Source organism: Clarias gariepinus, chromosome 24 (assembly GCF_024256425.1).
Source record: "Clarias gariepinus isolate MV-2021 ecotype Netherlands chromosome 24, CGAR_prim_01v2, whole genome shotgun sequence".
Taxonomy (NCBI): domain Eukaryota; kingdom Metazoa; phylum Chordata; class Actinopteri; order Siluriformes; family Clariidae; genus Clarias; species Clarias gariepinus.
The window spans coordinates 24,440,050-24,462,299 of NC_071123.1; the positions used below are offsets into that span (position 1 = coordinate 24,440,050).

The 22,250-nt window shown below is 41.4% G+C and overlaps 1 long non-coding RNA gene across 1 annotated transcript; it reads left to right on the top strand.

Annotated features, from left to right (window-relative positions):
* The first annotated feature begins 20,817 nt into the window (after positions 1-20,817).
* Positions 20,818-22,198, top strand: LOC128512277 (uncharacterized). Its single transcript, XR_008356277.1, has 3 exons — positions 20,818-20,910; positions 21,142-21,210; positions 22,144-22,198. It is a non-coding gene; the product is annotated as an uncharacterized LOC128512277 (long non-coding RNA).
* Positions 22,199-22,250: the final 52 nt, after the last annotated feature.

Sequence of the window (22,250 nt, forward strand, 5' to 3'; positions counted from 1 at the left end):
TCTTACAAGTCTACCTGGGTCTTCAATAACTACCTGGACTCCATATTAACATCAATTTACATCAGCTGTTATAGCTGAACTGCCTCCCACCCTACACACTGTATAAATGCAGATCATTTACTGCTTTCTGTTTCACCCAAATGAGGATGGGTTCCCTGTTGAGTCTGGTTCCTCTCAAGGTTTCTTCCTATTACCATCTCAGGGAGTTTTTCCTTGCCACTGTCGCCCTCGGCTTGCTCACCAGGGACAAACTGACCATTTTGATTCATACAAATTCACAATTCATACAAACTTAAATAATTCTTTTGACTATGTAAAGCTGCTTTGCGGCAATGAAAATTGCTAAAAGCGCTATACAAATAAAATTGAATTGAATTGAATTGAAATGGTATGACCAGGCTCTCATAATGTCCGGTGGGTGTGATGAATGCCGTCTTCCACTCATCACCCTCTCTGATGCGCACCAAGTTGTAGGCGCTCCGGAGGTCCAACTTGGTGAATACGGTGGCACCAGAGAGGGCGTCCAGGGCTGAGTTGGTGAGTGGTAGTGGATGTCTGTTCTTAATGGTGATGTTGTTTAGCCCCCGATAGTCGACACATGGGCGAAGTTCGCCCCCTTTCTTCTTGACGAAGAAGAACCCCGCGGCGGCAGGCGAGGTGGAGGGCCAGATGGTTCCCTGACGGAGGGCGTTGGTGACGTATTCCTCCATCGCCTGCGTCTCCGAGGTGAATAACGAGTAGAGATGGTCGCGGGGAGGGACGGAGCCCGGCTGAAGTTCTATCGCCAGGTCGTAAGGGCGATGAGGCGGGAAATGGGTAGCTCGTCTCTTACAAAAAACTTCAGCCAAGTCTCGATAGGCGACAGGGATGGCGTTGGTGTCGACGTCGGGGGCCTCGGACTCCCTGGAACACGTCCCAGTCCGTGCCTGTAGGCAGAGTTCGGTGCAGGTCGGCCCCCACTGGAGTATCCGGTTCCGGGTCCACGAAATGATCGGGTCATGCTGTAACAGCCAGGGATAGCCGAGGATGATGGGCGGTGATGAGATGGTTGTAAGGTGGAATTGGATCTGCTCCTGGTGTTGGTCTATGGCGAGCGTGATGGGTTGGGTCTGATGGGTGATAGGGCTGGATGATAAGGGCCGACCGTCGACCGAAGTGATTTTTACCGGCTGGGATAACGCCTCAGTCCTCACCCCCAAATCTTTGGCATAATTAGAGTCAATGAAGTTACCCGCGGCACCGGAGTCGATGAACGCGGTGCTTCGAACTCGTTTGTGGCCAATTTGGAGGTTTACCTGAACCGTGAAACGTTGGCGATGGTGGCGTCGATTGTGGAGGAGAGGTGGAGGGGGCCCGGTGAGTCTCTCCTTCCACTCTCGTTTCCCGGGCGAATCGGACAAATAGCTCGGTGGTGCGCCGCCGACCCACAGTAGGCACACAGCCCCTCTCGATACCGTTGTTCGCGTTCCGCCACGGTCAGGGAGGCGCGTCCTAATTGCATGTGTTCCCCGGCTCCGGTGTCAACCACGGCAGGAGGTGGAGATCCGACAGATCCAGTAGTGGAGGTGGTGAGAGCAGTAGGTGGTCGTGGCGTGGTGTAGGAGAAGGTGGGTGCAGGCGGCAGGGTCCTAGGGGCTGGCTTCGGGCGCGAGAGGATGCGTTGATCGATACGGAGGGAGAGCTGGATCATCCCCTCCAGGGTAGCAGGAAGCTCTCGCCCGGCGAGCTCGTCTTTGATACGTGGTGCCAGTCCCTCGTAGAAGGATGTCCGGAGCGCGGCATCTCCCCAGTCGGTCTGCACAGCGAGGGTCCGGAACTCAGCAGCGTACCGGCTCACGGACGATCCTCCCTGCCTAACTCAAACACCAGATCAAGCGCTGTTAAAAACACATTACACTTCCCGTCCGTGCCGTCCCATTTATCCGGGAGTGCCAAAAATACATCAGAAGGAGGGGGGGGGGGGGGGTTGGTGCGGTGCCGCGGCCGCCGCGACGGGAGACCGGCTAGCCGCGCTATCCACAGCCGCCCGGAGATCCGCGTTCTCCCGCCGGAGCTCCGGCGCAGATTAGCGACGTCTTGGAGGTCCCGGCGCAGATTAGCGATCTCCCCGGTTAGCGTGTTGATGAGCTTGGCGTGCTGATCAACCACATCGCAGAGGTGCGCGTAATCCGCTGGGTTCACCGCGGAAGGCTCAGTCATTCTGTCAAGAACTAACCTGAGATGACCAGAAGACGTAGCTTTAGCGGTTAGCCCTTTGTAGCGTGAATGGTAAACCCAAACGCGGATGAAACACGAGTAGGCAGGATAATCACGCTTTTAGTCTAAGGACTCTCACAAATGGGGAGTAAGGGAAAGACACAATCTAACCCGCGTCCTATAGATACACACTCGATCAGGAATTGAAACCAAAAGGATGAGTACTCACAGTTAGGTGAAGGATTCCGACGTGGCATCAGCGAAACTCAATGACTGAGCGAGGTGCTATGGTTTGTTTACCTCTTTTATACTTCCTGGTTTGCGACCGCTTAACTTCCGGGTCCTAGTGCCGGTCACGTTCCGAGTGTGCATGACACTCCTGATGGGGCTTGAATGTTGGCTTTAGAATCTAATGGTGAGGCTGAAGGAAATTCAATGAATAAATCTGGAGGTGCCCGGCACGTACACATCTGTTTAAAGTATACATTTCACACACACACACACACACACACACACAACAGAATAACAGTCGTGAATTTAATGAAAGTAAAATAACTAAAATAACTACTAATTAGCTTAGTAACAGGACTTGTAAGGGGTTGATATTGCTGATAGCAGCATTGAATTAAAGCCTGATCCAAGTTCAGGACAGATCTCCAGTTTTAGTGAAGATAAAGTTGCATTTGTAACGAAAAAAAAAAAGAATTTATTCAGTGCCTCTAATATTGGGCTACAATAAATAATAATAATAAGAAAGGCAGGACTAATTTGAGTTCTATAATTATTTATTAATACTTCGTTGTTATGTATAAAAGCGCAGTAAGAGGAGTGATGAAATGAGAGATGCTGCTGAACTGAAGGTGAAGTCGGAGGTTGTGCCCTGACAGATATTATACATAATACCTGTATATTTATTAACTGTATGTTTTATCACCCAGTTAATGTTTTATTTTATTTATCATGACACGTGGGCTGTTTTATGTTATTGCGGGCACCCATGCGTACATTTGATTTTAGACTATAGACAAACAGGCGAAGCTGTCGTCCACAGCAGTCCTTCGTCTCGTTCTGATGGAAGAGATCGAATGAAAATTGAAGTTAATGTTTTTTAGTAATATTACTCTAATACCACCATAAATCCACTTTAATATCACTGGGAATTATTATTTATGTAATAATTTTTGATAATCTGGGTGAAGCAAGATTGAATTAATGAAAAAAATTATAATACAACACGGATCTACACACAAATACATTGCATAGCTGGTATTATATGGTTTACAAAACACTGAAATTCCTGTCCATAAAAAAATAAAAATTAAATAAAGGAAATATTTTACAGTAATTCAATTTCAGTATCGATACACCTGATGTGACAGAAGTATACAAACTCAATTAGAAGTGTAAGTTGCTGCCTATATGGATCTTGTTTAGCACATCCATTTATCAATCATGATTCATCACTTAATCCGTAATCTCCACTTCATTATTCAGAGAGACCCACATATTCAATTCAATTAAATTTTATTCAATTCAATTTTATTTATATAGCGCTTTTAACAATGGTCATTGTCTCAAAGCAGCCTCACAAAAAAAAAAAAAAAAAAAAATATATATATATATATATATATATATATATATATATATATATTTTTTTTTTTTTTTTTTTTTTTAGAAAAGAAAAGAAAACATTTGGAATTGTGTATGTGTGAGAAAAATGTGTCTAGATAATAATGAGATGAATAAATGAAATGTCTGTAATGAGCAAGCCAAGGGTGACGGCGACAGTGGCAAGGAAAAACTCCCTGAGATGGTAATAGGAAGAAACCTTGAGAGGAACCAAACTCAACAGGGAACCCATCCTCATCTGGGTGATAACAGATAGAAATAACATCATGTGTGTTGTGCAGGTGAAAGTTCAATATAACAGAAGTTGTGTAGATTAACTTGAAGTCCAGTTCAGCACAGGCAGTCAGTAGGTGCAGAGGGCAGATGGCGTCTGGATCACTGGGAGCACAGGAGCAGGATGTGTAGCTCCAACCATCATAAAGCAGAATCCAGCTGGATCTGGTCCTTCTCTGGATGCCTCAGAAACCTCGCAGGGTTGGCCTCTGTCTACTGAAGCTGGTACAATCTCCAGATGCCTCGGGATGGGTAGAAAAGTACAGAACAGATGGAGAGAATTAGCGTAGTTGCCATTCAGGATAGATGTACTGGAGTATGAGGTTATGGGATGAGTTACGCCAGATTAAAGAGATGCGTCTTGAGTCTACTTTTAAACTGGGAAACTGTGTCTGAGCCCCGAACACTGTCTGGAAGGCTATTCCAAAGTTTTGGAGCTAAATATGAAAATGCCCTGCCCCCTTTTGTAGATTTTAAAATTCTGGGAATTACCAGAAGTCCGGAGTTTTGTGATCTTAAGGGACGTGGTGGATAATAGCGTTTTAGAAGACTGGTTAGGTATGTGGGAGCTAAACCATTTAAAGCCTTGTATGTAAGTAGTACTATTTTGTAATTAATTCTAAACTGAACAGGTATCCAGTGCAGGGATGATAATATAGGTGTTATTGAGGATGCAGGACAACCACCTAGTAATGCATTACAATAGTCCAGTCTGGAGGTCATGAATGCATGAACTAGCTTTTCTGCATCAGATACGGATAGGATACTCCTAAGTTTGGCGATATTTCTAAGATGGAAAAAGGCTGTTTTTGTGATATTGGAAATATGATTTTCAAAAGACAAGTTACTGTCTAATATTACGCCCAGGTCTTTTACTGTTGAGCTGGTAGTAAATCATACATCCTTCTAAACGCAGGCTGAATTGTGAAAGCTGTTGTGTGCTGGTTTTTGGGCCGATGAGTAATATCTCTGTCTTATCTGAATTTAGTAAAAGAAAGTTATTGGTCATCCAATCTTTTATGTCCTGGACACACTCGGTTAATCTAGACAACTTGGGTATTTCATCTGGTTTTGTTGAGATATATAATTGGGTATCATCAGCATAACAATGGAAACTAATCCCATGCCTTCTAATGATGTTTCCCAAGGGAAGCATGTATATTGAGAACAGCAGAGGTCCTAAAACTGACCCTTGTGGGACCCCATATTTTACTGGCATTACATCAGACGGTACTCCATTTAGATCTACAAAAAAGGATCGATCAGACAGGTATGATCTAAACCATTTTAATGCCTGCCCCTGAATACCTATATGGTTTTGTAGGCGATCTATGGGAATATTATGATCTATGGTGTCGAATGCAGCACTAAGATCAAGTAAGACTAGTATTGAGTCAGCACATATCAGCACATTCATCATAAACACAGCTGGGCTTCTGCACGCTGTTTCCAACATCACCACAAGGTGGCAGCAAAATCAAGATGCAACATTAATGGCCACAAGCAAGACTTCCCGCAAAGCTGCCGTAGAACGTGGTTTTAATGAGGTAATTTAATGAGGTAATAAGTTGGAGCAGCTCCTCACATGCATATCATCGTATACTTCTCTGTCTCCTAAAACATGCCTTGCTTTACAACTAAACTACAAATACAGATATGTTCTTTTGTATGGATGCTGGTTAAGCTTAGGAAAAGACTGTTCTGGCTTAATAGAGAAAAAGTTAACAGTCATTTCACAGACCACGTCGATATTTTAGTTAGACCTTTAACTCACAATTGTCCTCTAAACTTATACAAAGTGCTTTTCTGACCTAAACGTGATTTACTGGTGACACCGTTCTATATCAGTACATAACAGGCTACACTCTGTTTTTGTACAGAAACACAAACGCTTGCAGACAGGACAACTGGACTTTGGAGAGTAAAGCTGTTCCTGTTATCAAACGCTGAAGAAGTTGTATCTCCGCTTCATAAGGAACGTTGTGAACTTTCCAAAAAGGGCATAGGTAATGTACACACTGTGTTGGTTTGGAATGTAAGCATGCACTTGAACATGTTATTCCTTTATTTCCGCAGAAAACCAACATTACTTATGACGTGGATTTAAATCTATATGGCCAGAGTGCAATGTGTAGAACAGTTAAATACAATCACCAATTAACTGCATCAAAATGCATGTCGCAGTCTAAGTTCCACATAAACTAATTATTAACTGCACTCTGCCATCTTCAAATGGTAATTATTTTTGTCACATTAATACCAGGGCAGGATAATGCAAATACCACAAATACTGCAAAGTGTCATGGTTTCATTGTAATCCCATTCATCTACATGCATAGTGATAAGGATGTTCCCTGGCTAAACAATTTTTCTCATAAGGTAGCCCTGGTGTATGTACTGTACTGTAGCACAAATATTGTCATATAGTGTGCTCCAAATTCAATAAATATAATGTATGTTGTTCATGGCCTATAAAGACACCCAATAAAGTCTTGAATCTAAGTCGTTAACTATTAAGAGAAATTATTGAGTCAGTAGACATATTGATGTCATATTGACAACCTTTGTTTGATTATTTTCCAGGAATCACAAGTCATGATTTGCCAGAGAGATTCTCACTGAGAAACTACGTACAACTTTCTTGGTCTCTCCAGGAGTTTAATAATTATGTATGTCAAAGCTTTCCCACAGTTAGTCTGAATCTCATTGGATTTCATTTCCCAAGAGCTGATAAGTCCAAGGTCTTGAAAAAAAATGTAGGTAAATACTGTCCACGAGCCGAGGGCCGCAGTTGGGAGAAGCAGGGTTTATATTATTCCCCAGACCTACATTACACTGCCTTTAGAGGTGAGTCTTTGTTGTTATTTTGGCCAAACCTGTTTGAATATTATCAGAGTGATTACACTTATTAATCAGGCTGTTTTCTTTTTTCCATTAAGATCTCACAAACTGACGCAAGGACTCAAACCCCACCTGAAAGACTTCCACCAGCTGATCCCGAGACAGTTCCACACTCTCTACCTGCTTCTTCACTATCTGCACAACCGATGGCCACACCGACTGCTTCACAGACAGCCGTGAGACCTGCAGTGTTGCCTACAGCTCCCCCAGCCATTTATGCAGATCCCTCCCAATCCCCTGCACCACCAGCCAACAGACCTGCATTCTCGCCCACAGACCCACCATCTGTTTATGCAGATCCATCCAAATCCTCTGCGCCACCAGCAATCATGCCTCCATCACCAGCCAACAGACTGGCCAGATTTAAACCCATCTTCTGTTAGTTATTATAAAAGAATAATTTATTTTATATACACATTAGATAATTCAGACTAATATTAAGAATAGTCCTCATATCAAATAAACCTAGGTTAAAAGTCATCATTTCACTTTTTTTCAAGGCTTTTCTGAGAGTTTCAAAAGTAACTCTCTTCAATAACAGGAGGCAGGTCTAGATTCTGCACGATGGCTGAACGCTGGGACCCCAGAGGTAAATCTTTACATGACGATAGCTCAGTTTTTATGTGTAGCCTTGCCCAAACATTTTACATTTTACAAACGATTGACGATTCTCATGATGGGGAAGAGAGTGACATTATTGCGGTTCTTTTTCAGAGTGACAGTTTTTCATTGGTAGGTTTGATTTGTTTCACTCAAGGATACCGAAAGAATATTTATTTCAAGAACTTAAATGTGACTATGCAGTTCACATACCCCAAATAAAAAAATAAAAGAAGGATTTTGCCCAAAAATATTTTTTATGTAATCAGTCTCACACAGCGAGAGTTTTTCGGGTCAGTATAACACAAGAAACTAATTACTTTTAAGATTGCTTTAAATTAATATTACTATTTACAGGTGTTATTACAAGTGTGTGCATGTTTTCAGGTAACCTGCATAGTAGTACAACTTGATTTACGTCTCTCATTTTAGACTATTGATGATGGCGGTACAGACCACTCTTGGCATTTTCGAGGGAAAGCACGGCCAGGTCTTTCTTGGTTATGACCAGGCAGCATTAGACTAGCGAAAATATTTAAAAGGTGGCAATCTTATCGCTTGGTTGGTTGCACACGGAGGTCCGTGTATCAAAGCCCTGGATCCCACCCTCTTTCAGCTGATGTGTGGCCAGGAGCCACCGCTGGAGCAGTTGACAATGGCTCACTTTGGGACTTTGTCCACACTCTTGGTTTTTATCTAAGATCCTACAGTGCAAGAGTGTTGGGGATCTGACGGCAAGACTTGGGGAACTGGATTGCTGAATGTGGCTTCCCGGACGTATTTACTGCCACGGTTGAGGACATACCAAAGATCTACGCTTATGTGGTGAAGCACTACATTTTTCTCAGGTAAACACCCACACAAGCGCGCACACACACACACACACACACACACACACAAATGAAAAAGCTTTACAGCTGTGAGGTTGGAAATTGTAATATTTTAATTTGCATGTCTTTTAAGTTGTCTTTAAGTTATTGTATCTTTACAAATGTAGAAATATTTGTCCACATGCTAACATTTAAAAGGTTGGGATTGTGAATAAATGTGTATGAATTTATTTGTCCATTTAGAACAAACATTGTTTTTTATTTTTCAAAAAAAAAATAATTGGTTTTATCTCTCCTGATTTATAGTACAGCCAAGATGATAATCTAGTTCACGGACGGAATGAATGCGTTTGGGAAGTTGTGGGACCTGGTCAAGGAGAACTGGATTGCCTTCCTTCCTTTGTTCGCCAACATGCAGGAACCTCTGTCAAAGGCAGCCTTTACGGCCATCATCAGCTACAGTTAGAGTAGAAGAGGGACCAACCATCGTGAGGCAGAGGAGGACACCATCTACAGCTGGGAGATGGTTCTTAATATGATTTAAAGGTACGTTTTATTCCTTTATGCAAAGGTCCACTTAAAATTGTACTGTGATGGAAGGCGAATTCTTTTTTTTTTTTTTATTATGTGATTTTGAGCAGTTTAGTAAAATGACACCAATGTAAACAAAGGCATTAGAACATAGGACATGTACATACATATTTAGGTCATCAAATATACCTTCCATGTCGGAGGTGTACTCCAAAAGCAGTCTGTTTTTAAATGGTTGACATTAAATAGATGTAGTCAGGATGTACGTTATGCTTTTGATTTTAGAAATTACTGCAAATCTTACTTGTATTTAGCCCCCCCCTTAAAAAAAAGATAAAGAGACTGAACTAAGCTTTGTAGACATTCTGATTTTGGTCACTGGAGCAGATGAAGTTCCTGCTCTGGGTTTTTCCAGGAAGCCCTGCATCGACATTTACCAACAGGAGGCAGGTCAGCGTCGTTTGCCCTACGCATCAACCTGCATGATGTGCTTGTACCTGCCAAGAGGCGTCGCACAGGAGGACGTACTGCATCGGAATGCTTTTCCAGGCCATAAGAGAGGCTTTGGGATTTGGAAAGGTCTAGTCCATGTCGGGAAGGTTTATAGCAACAGGACCATTAGATTTGACTATCTGGCTTAATTACAGTCATTTGTAACAGTTGGCCCAGTAACTGTTACTAATAACTTTAATTAAGGTTCTTTTCTGTTTGGGTACCGGGCCTGAATATGTGTGATTCTTTGTCGTTCGTTCTTTAGAGCTTAGGTTATCGAGAGGCTGTGTCACGATTACTGCTCGTTCAAGGTCTTCACTGTTTGTTCGTAACTGGGCGAGCTGAACGCTATGTCTTGCCAAGCCAGCTTCCAGATTTTCTTGGCTGTAAGGGCCATCTCCATAGACGTTGTTGATAGCTGTTGACTCCTGCTCCCTGTTTTCAAGCATGCCATCCATCTAAATTTGTGTTGGTGTACGGTTGTGTGCTGATCTTATTTTATAGTTGTTCCAAGCATTTGTGAAAAAAATCAGTTGTTTTTGAATTTCTGGCTTATAAACCATTTGCAGTGCCATTTTTTGAGTGTGATCTTCGGGGTTCAGTATTTGTTCGTCTTCGAGAAGTCTTCGTCTTCGTAGAAGTCGTGTACGACGTGATCAGCCGGGAGTTCCCATCAATACCAGCATTTGTCACACCCCCCTATCTGCACACCATTTCACATCAAATAGAAAAAAAAAAGTAACTTGATTACACGAAAACCATTATAGATCATTCTACTGTACTGCTGATGCACATTATATGCACATATTACTCCCCCCACTATATAGAAATACAACAATTGCCACTAATTACCGAACTGTTCGGAAATGGCACGTAATATGTTCTCCTAGCTACAGCCTGGCTCCATCTCAGGTCTGCGGCAGCTGAATTGATGGGGTTTAAGGGTCTCTCTCACTCTCCTTTTTGGCACTACAACCCCTTCAGCATGCAGATATGCCCTCATCATCTGCAAACAGTTCGTAATTAAATATGCATTTTGTTCGTGTTAAAGAATAAAAAAAAAAAATTTGAATATGTTGTAGAGTGCTTACTTCTGAACCTGACCTAGGGAACTGGTCGAGGACTTTCCTAATGTGCTCCTCTAGGTTAGCATCACTGATGGTGGTAAATCTGTTTCTTACTGAAATCTGAAAATACCTAATTTTTTAATATATTAAGATATGAAGAAGAACAACCCAATATCTTTGCCATGGCTCTCACAGTAAAGCTTTGAGTAAAAAGCAGCTCAATTTGCTGTCTTGTCATGTCAAGGGCAGGTCTCCCTCACCTTCCTAAAATATGTAAATACAATTTGAGGAGTATTCCTAAATGAATAACAATAATAGGGTAAAAAGTGAGGCTTTGCTATGTGCAAAGGCATATCGTCGCAAGTATTAAAATATTTTAAAACTTGTCTGTGTTAAACTGTTAGGTCTAACAGCCACAATATTAAAGTCGCTGTCTAATGATTGATGTAAATTATGCTTAATCAATATAATGTAAAAAATAAATAAATACAATGCAACTGTCAGGGGAAAAAGCACAGTTTTCCTTTTGGCATCTGTTACACTGTAAAATCCTATATGTGACAAACTGAAACTGAAACAATATCGTTGGCTGACTTACTTGAATGCAAGAGATGTGTTTGATGGAAGCTAGGACATGATGCATTGGGGCCTGCAGTAATGACAGATCTGAGATCTGTAAGACTCTGAACTATATCCTGCATAGCCTGGGCGCTAAGAGAGTCTTTAACTCTTCTCAAGTTAGCAGTAGACATGTCAATAGTGTGCACTTCCCTTTCACCTGCAGATCCTTGATGATATGCTTGTTCAATTGCAATACATCTTTTTCTAATACGTCTCAGGACGGCATCCGCCATGTTTGCTTTTCAAATACGTCCTTCACCAATGAGCAATGAAAAAACTTCAACCAATTACTTTTAAATATGCAGCTTCCTTGAATGCCCTTAGTCCCACCTCCTAATTAACATATTGTTCAAGTAGTCAAATAATGAGCATTTTAGGCCTCACTAGTTGACTAGGGGAATTCACTAGTTAACTAGTGGAAACTTTAAGCCGTACTAGTTAACTAGTCAAAAAAAAAAACTTTCACTAGTGGTACTAGTGCAATTTTGGCCTTTACTACATAATTTGTTGGCGGAAATATGCTTATGATATCCCCAATATCTAATATATGCCCAAAGGGCTTGCCATAGCAGCCCTTCATTAGTTAACTAGTGGTGAATAGTGGTCGACTAGTGCCAAATTGTACGATAAATATAAAAATTATTTAAAACAATAAAAATATATAAAAAGTATAAATATATGAAAATTATGAATACATAAATGATAATTGATACATTTACAATACACCGACTTCTCCAGGCACACTATAGATAGTCTAAAAATGGGGGAACCTGAGTAGTGATGGTCAGTAACCTCAACGTGTCTCCAGCTTCCGGTTCATGAGTGTCCAGACCCCCTCTGCCCTCTGGATCTGTCTGACTCGTTCTGGTGCTGCGCTCCTGGTTGGAGATCTTGTCACATGGATGCCCCATGTGGCCTGCCTGGGATGTTTGTGGTGAGGTTCCACTTTACCATGAAGACAGCCCTGGCCTTGGCTGAAACAGACAGCTGTTCTCAGAGGACTTGTGACTGCAGTCGCTTGATAGTTCAGGGCTGGAGTTGTCTATAAGTCTACCTAAGCCTCCAATACCGAATTGGACTCCATATTAACTTAAAGACATCAACTGTTATATTGAACCCCCAGCCTACTAACACACAGTATGAATGCAGATCAATTCCTGCTATCCGTTATCATTCAGATGAGGATGGGTTCCCTGTTGAGTCTGGTTCCTCTAAAGGTTTCTTCCTATTACCATCTCAGGGAGTTTTTACCTCAGCAACATCGCCCTCGGCTTGTTCATCAGGGATGATCTGATCATTCTGATTCATACACACTCACAATTTATACAAATACGTAATTTATTTTGATTGTGTAAAGCTGCTTTGCGACAATGACAATTGTTAGAATCCCTATACAAATAAAATTCTGTTGAACTGAATTATAATTTTACTCTTTTAATATTAAGTGTACTGTTTTATAAATAATGAAAAAAACATCAGTAATTATTCATCTTTAAATGAGTGATAGTGTTATGTACACTGTGGATCAGGTTGAAACAAACACATTCACTTGTTAAATTCAGTCCCACAGCATTAACGGTACGAATGCACGCAGGTAGGAATGACGTCATTCCCACTTCCGCGATCAGGGCCACTGAGGAGTCTGTTTTTCCACGCAGGCGCAATCCGATTTCCTGCAAGCCGAGATTGTTTGCAGGTAGTGATGGGAAATCTGAATCATTTTAGTAAATTAGTTCTTTGAATCTCGTTCATCAAAATAAACGAATCTTTTTTTTTGAGTCATTTAGTTCATTGAAGAAATAAAATAAAATGTTGCATTTTCAATGAAAAAAATTTTGAAATATTGAAATTTTCAATAAAAAGAGCCCCCAATACGTCTACATACACAAATTTTGGCTATAGTTCCAGTGATGAAAATATTACAATGCAGCTAAGTACATATTATAATAACCGGAATAAGTAGATTACCTCATATATTTTTGTCTGAGTCGTTCGTTCTTTTGAACCTGTTGCACCGCATACCGTCTATGGGAGTAACTTATTATAAGCTTATTTCTGTTTCCTGTACATAACCTACGGGGGTTTTGCAAAGATTTGCGCATGCGCGTCCAATACTCGTTTATCTGAGTCACGTTAAAGAACCGTGAACGACACATCTCACTATTTGCAGGTTAGAAGAAAAAAGTGTCTTAAAGCCGCTCATTCCACCTCACAGCAGCTCATTTACAGGTAAGGAAACGGGACTGGATTACTCTGACTGGGATTACTCTGTTTGATTACTCTGACTGGGGAAGATGTTCTGTTCTGTCCGCGGCTTCATTTAATGTTTAACTCTTAGATAAAATCAGTCAGTAATTCAGTACAGCTTTAAGTAAATAAATTAGACCTGATTAATTAACCAGTAAATACGTTTTATTGTGTTTTTACTTTCTTTTTCGGAAAAACAACACAAACTCACTTTGTGCTCTGTGTACTTCCTCATTCTTTTAAATTTTCTGTTTAAATCTGAGCCGGTGCTGTGTCGAAGTTGGTTCCCCCATCAGGATAAGTTTTTTTTAGCCCCACCCCCGTGAAAACGGCACAGGGAACGCGCATTTACATTTGGGCATTTAGCAGACGCTCTTATCCAGAGCGACTTACATTTTATTTCATTACACATCTGAGCAGTTGAGGGTTAAGGGCCTTGCTCAAGGGCCCAACAGGGACAACTTGGTGGTTGTGGGGTTTGAACCTGGGATCTTCCGAACCGTAGCCCAATGCCTTAACCACTGAGCTACCCCTGACCATTTAGGAGAAGGCTCGCTCGCGGAGGGTTATGCGCGAACCAGTTAAGTTCTACGGAGCGCGATAAAGGCCAAAAAGACATTGTAATTTATCATAACATGCGTTGTTGTTTTTTTTGGTATACGCTACCTATGATTTATTTATGCTATTTTACCAAGGATATATATATATATGTTTTTTTTGTTTTTTTTTAATAAATAAAATAAATGGACCACTACCAGTGCTGATTCCTTTAATATACAGTTTAGGTTTATTCAGATTGATGTGACCTAGTGAGTTGACATCACGCGGATAAAATGCTAATTATCTCGCATTATTATTATTATTATAATTATTATTAATGTCTTGAGACTGTATCTGACGGGTCTCTATTCTGGCATTAAGGTTTTGCTGGTAAGACGTCTCAGAAGAAATATCAGACAAAATATCACCAGTGTTACTGCTGACTTGTTTCCCGACCACAGGAAAAGTCTGTACATTGTGCTGTGTCACTGTCAGACACTGTTTCCCTTATATTTTCGAGTTCTCATACATAACAGATTGTTGCTACTGATTTGTCCCACACCACAGGTGAATTTGCAGTTTTATCCTTCTAAATGTGTTCATTGTCAATGTCAGATACTGATTCAACACTGTTTTCTAAATAAATAACTTCCCTTATGTATCAGACTGTTACTGCAGTTCTCCGATTTTCATCGTTCTAAAACTAAGTACAGTATGTTCATATGTCCATGTTCTAAGTAAATAGTAGAAGTTTTGTTACTGCTCACCTGTTTACACAGCAAAAGTAAATCTGATGATTTAGTGAAGTTTGAGCATTCTAAATATGTCCTTTATAGCAACAGAAACACATCCTGATGGCTACAGTTCATGCTATCAGATAAGGTTCCCCCTCTACTTTTCACATACAGATGTGTCCACAGCTGTTGAAATGGTACTACTGACATGTTTACAGCCTCCAAGTGACTCAGTCGAGGTTCATCATTCTAAATATGTCCTTTATAGCAAGGAAAACACATCAGCACTGGTAGTGGTCCATTTATTTTATTTATTAAAAAATAAAATAATAATATATATATATATATATATATATATATATATATATATATATATATATTGTAGCGATTACCGACGGGGGCTCTAGAGGACTGCGCAGGGAGGATGTTCTCATTCACGGGGGTCGGAGAGTGTTCGATGTCGCGACCACCCACGCGCTCTTCAACCCGCTCGCAGTGCAGACAACGCTCTTTGCTACACGGCCGGCGGGATAAAGCATCGGCGTTAGCATGCAGTTTTCCCGCTCGGTGCTGAACGGTAAAATTATAATCATGCAACCGCTCGAGCCAGCGCGCTAACTGCCCCTGCTCTTTAAAACTAAGCAGCCACACCAACGAAGCGTGATCGGTCCGCAGCGAGAAGGATTGCCCATATAAATACGATGTTTAAGGGCCGCGACGACCGCTAACAGCTCGCGCCGCGTGACGCAGTAATTTTTCTCCGGTCCAGACAACGCGCGGCTGAAGTATGCGATAGCACGCTCTTTACCCTCGGAAACCTGAGACAGTACAGCCCCTAGCCCTACATCGCTTGCGTCCGTGTCGAGGATAAACGTAGGAGACGCGCCAGGATATCCGAGAACGGGCGACGTGACCAGAGCTTCCCGTAACCGAGTGAAAGCGCGCGCACCCCGTCCCAGTGAAACGGCTGATTCTTTTTCGTGAGCCCGTGCAGCGGACTAGCGATCGTGGCAAAATCCTTCACGAACCGACGATAGTACGAGGCTAACCCGAGGAACGTGCGTAGTGCGCTAATCACGTGTCCCAGAAACACGGTCTCTTGCCGGCACTTTTTCGGGTTGAGCCGCAAATTCGCCCGCCGTATAGCCAAAAATACCTCCCGTACGTTAGCTAGCGCGACCTCAAACTCCTTGCCGTGCACCAGTAAATCGTCCAGGTAGACGACACAACGATTGCGAGGAACGTCGGCCAACACTTTCTCCATCAACCGTTCGAACGTAGCTGGAGCGTTACATAGGCTGAACGGCATGCGCCGGAATTGCCATAGCCCTTGCCCGATCGAGAACGCAGTTTTAGGTCGCGCTTCCGGGGCGAGCTCTACTTGCCAGTACCCGCTACGCAGATCTAACGAGCTAAACCACGCCGAGCCCGCAACGTGTTCCAGCGCATCATCTATTCGCGGCAACGGATAAGAATCTTTGCGCGTTACCTCGTTCAACCGCCGGTAATCGACACAAAACCGCCACGATTCGTCCTTTTTACGCACCAACACAACCGGTAAAGACAACGGTCCGGACGCTGGCTCTATGACGCCCGAGTCGGCCATCTCACGCAGCTTCTGCTCGGCGATAGCTCGTTTAGCTAAGGGAAGGCGTCTCGGATGTAACCGAACAGGAGCTGCGTTACCTGTATCAATCGTGTGCTGCACCAAATCAGTATGTGTGCACTCGCGCTCATCTACCGCGAAAATGTCCGCGAATTCATGTAAAAGGGACTTCACTGTGTCGGTCTGTGTCGGACTTAGCCCCATGCTGCTACGCTGCATAAGCTCAGCCATTATTCTCGCTCGGTCTGCTACCGGATGTTTACATGGCGCGTCCACCGGAAGCCTCCCCCCTGGTGCGCGCTACTAACACGTCCGGCTGCGCTTTGGGAACTAGCAACCTGGCTAACCCGAAGTTACCACGTAACGTTCCGTCAGCGAGATTCAGTACCGCACCCCACCTTTCTAAAATTAAGCCGCGACGGCCAAATTCCCTGCAGGAACGCACGGCGAGCTAGCTCTTCCTGCTGGACGAGCCCGAATTCCGGGTAGCCCCGGCGTGCGAGAGATCTTAAGTCCATGGCGAACGCCCCCAGTGGCTCGGAGGCGCTCCGCTCGCGGGTCGCTAGCTCTTCGCGCGCGGCCTCCTGACGGTCACCCGCGCCGAACCGGAAGTGGAGCGACTCCCGCAGCTTCGCCCAGTCCTTCCTCTCATCCGCCCGGAGGTCTTCCAACGACCGGAGCGCCTCACCCTTTAGCAAGAGGGCCACCAGGACGGCTGTTTCCGCCGGGGACCAGCCCGCAAAGTCGGCGGCTAGCTCCACCTGGCCGATGAACGCGTGGGGCTCGACAGCGCCATTGTAGGACGGCAGGTGCAGCTGCAGGTCGCCTCGCCGGCTGATGGCGCACGGAGCTGTAGCTTGCTCCGGGGTGCGCTCTAACCCGTTACTCTCCATCCCACTTCTGACACCAATTGTAGCGTTTTTCACTGCTACGAAGGGACTAGGAGAGACGAGTGAGCTTCCTTGCTGCCCAATGCAAATGGCTGGGAGTATTTTATTCATCACAGCACAAACCACACAGTCACTAAACACAGATCAACAGGACACACTTCTAACTCACACACACACCGTGGCCAAAGCCACTAACCCAAACACCTTTCCTCGACAGGGTGAACACCTAACACCCCCTTCCGCAAATCATGATGGTTACTAGTCCAAAACCCCGCCCACGCCACAATATATATATATATATATATATATATATATATAATTTCCTTGGTAAAATAGCATAAATAAATCATAGGTAGCGTATACCAGAAAAAAAATACAATGCATGTTATGATAAATTTCGTTTTTAAGGCGCGTGAAATTCGCCGTCTTGTTTTTTTCGTCTTATTATTATTATTACTGCAAATAAGGCTGAACGGCATGAACGCGCTAATGTGTGTGCATGCTGTCTTTGAGTAAGTTGTTAAAAAGCACAGATGTCAAAATATTGTCAGATTGGAGTGGTTTAGAGGGTTAAGACTCTCACTGATGTTAAGACGCAATGCAGCAGCAGTAATATGAATGTTGTTTTAATAATAATAATAATAAAATGGCAAACTCATGCCTTAATTGTGTCAGTGATAAAGAACATAGTGTTGACTTTTCTTGCACACGAAACCTTATTGATAACAAAGATCATTAAAAAACATTTATAAAAATACTAAAAGTTCAGTATACATCATTAACCTCCTCCTCCACCAGTTTCAGCTTCACTCTGTAGTTTATGACGCAGCTTATTGTAGAAGTCCATGACTGCTGGGGAAACTGAGTGTAACAGATGGTAGTTTGCAGTGAAAAACATCCAACAATGAGATTTAATTTCCAGGAATAAAATAACATTTACTGTATGTCCAATTCATTGTTAACTTTTTTTTCTTTTGCAGACGTGAGACCAAAGGATGGCCGGCGCACGTATGTAAACCTGCAATCAATACACAATATGTATCATGATATATACTGTATGTGTTATATATTTTTATATTAAAACACTTTAAATTAATATAATGTCTACAAAAAATTACTGAAAAGAAATAAGTAGATGAATAAATACATAAATCATTTAAATACTTTTTATTAATATCAAAAATTATATACAAAAATATTAAATAATCTACTTCTAATGAAAGTTTGTTTGCTATTTTAATTGTCAGAAAAGGATATCACAATACCTAAAACATCTCAGATTAGTGTCATTTATAATACATATTATATTATATTATATGTTACGGCCTTTCGTTGGATAAGTCAATCCCCATAAATGGAGAAACAAAGAAAGGCAACGTGACATAAAAAAAAGCAGACAAATCAATCGGTTTATCTTTAATTCAGAGCACTCGTAAAGCAAATAGACTGAATCCAAATCAACACTAACAATTAACCATGCAGACTCATTATTTACAGACAATTAAGACTAACAAAAAGCACACACAACATTCACAAACTGGATTTAAGGCAAAGAGAAGAAAAAAAGAAAGTAGATAGGTCTCTTCACATCCTCTGCAGCGTCTTTTTAAAAGACTCCACCAATTACCACTCTCGTGGATTAGCAACAGGTGCGTCAACCTGAATGTGGGGAAGACGGGAGAAAGAGCATGTGCAAGCACGAGGGAAAAAAAAAAAAAAAAAAAAAAAACAATGAGGAGACATATACAATGCACCAAAATCCAAAGGAAAAAACAAGAAAAGCACAGCTCAGGTCGTAACACTTCCCCATCTAAGAGGAAACAAAAAAAAACATATATACACATTAAAATTATATAATTTATTTTTCCCCTCAACTTAACTTCAAAGAAAAAAAAAACTCAAATCTTAACCCTGAGAGAGAGAGCATGAGCAACAATGTTTTCTGCCCTTCCTATCCTGTATCTCTAGATTATACTTCTGGGCCATCAACGCATTAAACGTTGGTTATGATTGTCATCTGCACTCGTGTGACACTTCTTGAGTGTAGAATCACTGTGTTGAGCATCTACCAAAACTTTATGTGAAATGGGTAAAAACGCAACTGTTTCTGGTGCAAACAAGGATTCAACAACTCTAGCCTTACCTGGTTCTTTATCTAAGAACTTTTCCTGTTCAAAAGCATCTGCTGACAATGTGTCCCACAGTCCAAACTCCTCCTGCTGAGATTCCCTTTTCAGCTGTGCTCTGGTTGTCACTGCACTGCTGGAAAACACTTAAGGAAAATGTTTAGCAAGATTATCAGGGGACACATCATCAGATGGCACATCAACATGTACAACTGGCATAACTTTCCCACCAGCTATGTCATTCCCCATAATAAAATCATTTTCCTTAACAGGCAATGAAGAGCAAACTGCCACATTAAAACATCCGGACGGCAAATCAGATGTAATCCATACCTTATGAAGTGGAACACACATAAATAAATAATAAATATATTATATTAATAAATTAAATTAAAAAATAATAATAAATAAATTCCCTGTACTATAGTAATGGTACCACATGAGGTTTCTGCACAAAATGGCAGCACATCTGCTAAAATGAAGGATTGAGAACCTTCGGTATTTTGCAAGATCATCACAGTGCGCTGATCATCTGCTCCTGTCAGAGACACAGAACTCTCAAAAACAAAAGGTTTAAAACAATCTTCATTACTCACATCATCAAATGCAACTTCGGCAGGCACAGTTTTCAATAAAACTACTGAGCGTGATTGACCTACAGTACCACATCCTGTCTCATTTTTTTAATTTTAATTTAGAACAGTCAGCAAGCACATGTTCCATTTTATGACAATATCCACATTCACCTCTGAATTTCAAATATTTTGTCTTAAAATCGGACAGATTGGTTTCAATGCCTTTCTGCAGAACAGACATAGATTCTGGTCGATTTCAAATGAACACCGTTTTATGCATCAACACAAATTCATCAACAAGTATTGCGGCTTGTTGTACAGTATTCACTTTTTGTTTGTTCAGATAAACAGCCGTTACTCTCCCTTTTTTTAACACACTGCTATTATTTTGAACACAACTGTACATCATATCATCTCATCGTATCGTGCAGATGTGGTTAACAGTTGATGACACTATTACTGATATTTATTTTAAAACCTACAAACTGCACAATATTGAGATCATGTTATTTGTTCCATTTATTAATGTTTGGTTTACATTCTGGTTTTACTTGATGTTACACTAAGGGGTCTCTGCTTCACACGGGCAGTAAACCAACCCTGTACTTTTTTTGCTATATGTGTGCGCATTATAAACAACAGTTTAAATACCTCGTATAAATGCATATGTAAACATCACATTTATATATTACGTCTTATTAAAGTCCACTTTAATAACTTGATAAAGCTCAATGAAAGCTTTTACATCTTGTGTTCATGTATTAATATCTGTCATAACATCACTACAGATGCTAACTTTGTTAATGCCACGAGGTCCGAGTTTATCCAGAGGGTCTCCTCAGTGATGCCTCTGGCTGATGAGCTGCTGCAAGGGAACCATATCAACTACGAGTCGTATATAAGTATCCAAGCCGAACGTACAACCCACAACCAGATGAGAAAACTCTACAAGTCGTTAGACAACGAACAAAGCAAAGCTGTATTTTATGAAGCACTGAAGAAATATGAACCTTTCCTTGTTAAAGAACTGGAGGGGAAATACAGGAGGCAAGGTCTGTACTGGGTTCTGTAGTTTCCTCTTCATTCACCCGAGGATTCTTACTGTCAGATTTACTGATTCACTTTAAATGTTGTATTAATTGTGAATATAAACTGGCTCAGTGAAAGTATTTGCTTTTCAGTGTTTGCATTATTTCAGTGTTCATGAATAATAACATGTATGTACTGAATCTAATGTTACATCTTATGTTCATGTATTATTATTCATCATAACATCACCACAGATGGTGACGTTGTTGAAGACATGAGGAAGAAGCCGAATGAAAATCCGTCATTGGACCAGCAGTTTGATGGTAAGATGTATGAAAATGTCTACACAGAAAGTACGAACTAAAAGAGGATAAGTAAATTATACAAAACGAACAAAACTGCTGTTCATAAACAGTTTGGTGTAATGCGTTACTGTATCCAATTACTTTTCCAGCAGTAATGTAACGTATTATATTTTAAATGCATTTTAAATGCATATATTTTTAATGCATGTTATGTGATCACAGTTACCAACGGCAACAACATTATGTTACGAGCGTTACAAATGGGGGTCTTACGGGAAAAGAGGTAATTTTATTTAGAAGGAGGGAGGAAGGGGAAAAAAAGGAAAGGGGGGGGGGAGTTTTAACGCGGAGAAAGCCCGAGATCAGTTAACGTTAATTATCGCCAAACAGCCCGAACTGGTGGCCTCCGCAGGGAGCCTACAGGGTGAGCGAGGTTGAGGTGCACGCCATAACAGAGGTTTTCAAAGTAACTTGAAAGTAACGTAATTAGTAATCTGATTACTTTTTACATGTAATAATCAGTAATGTAATCAAATTACAATTTTAAAGTAGTAATTTGTAGATTACTTTTTGAGTAACTTCCCCAACACTGTTCATGAATCATGAAAGCAGCAACATTTTAGAGAACTGGAGGAATACAAAAGGTCTGTACTGCGGCGTGTAGTTTCTCTTCATTCAGTTACCCTCAGATTCACTGATTTGCTTCAAAGATTGTATTAATTGTGAAGCTAAGCTTGTTTCACTACAAACACTGATGGAATTCTAAGATTAAGCTGATGTGTAAGTTACTTTATAGGCAAACTTGTTGATTTGTTTCTATAGTTCTTTTCTACATCATTCATGAAATTAAAGGCATCACTGACATCATGTCATATTGCATGAAAGCCTGAAGTTTACACCCTAGTGGTTCTGTATTTTTAACTGTCTTTCTTTACTCCACATCACTCACAGGCCCACAGAGAGTGGACAATGAAACTCGCACCAAACTTAAAGAACGATGGCTGAAGTACAGCAACATTAATCTAAACAAATTTCAGAAACTTATCGAAGATCCTGAT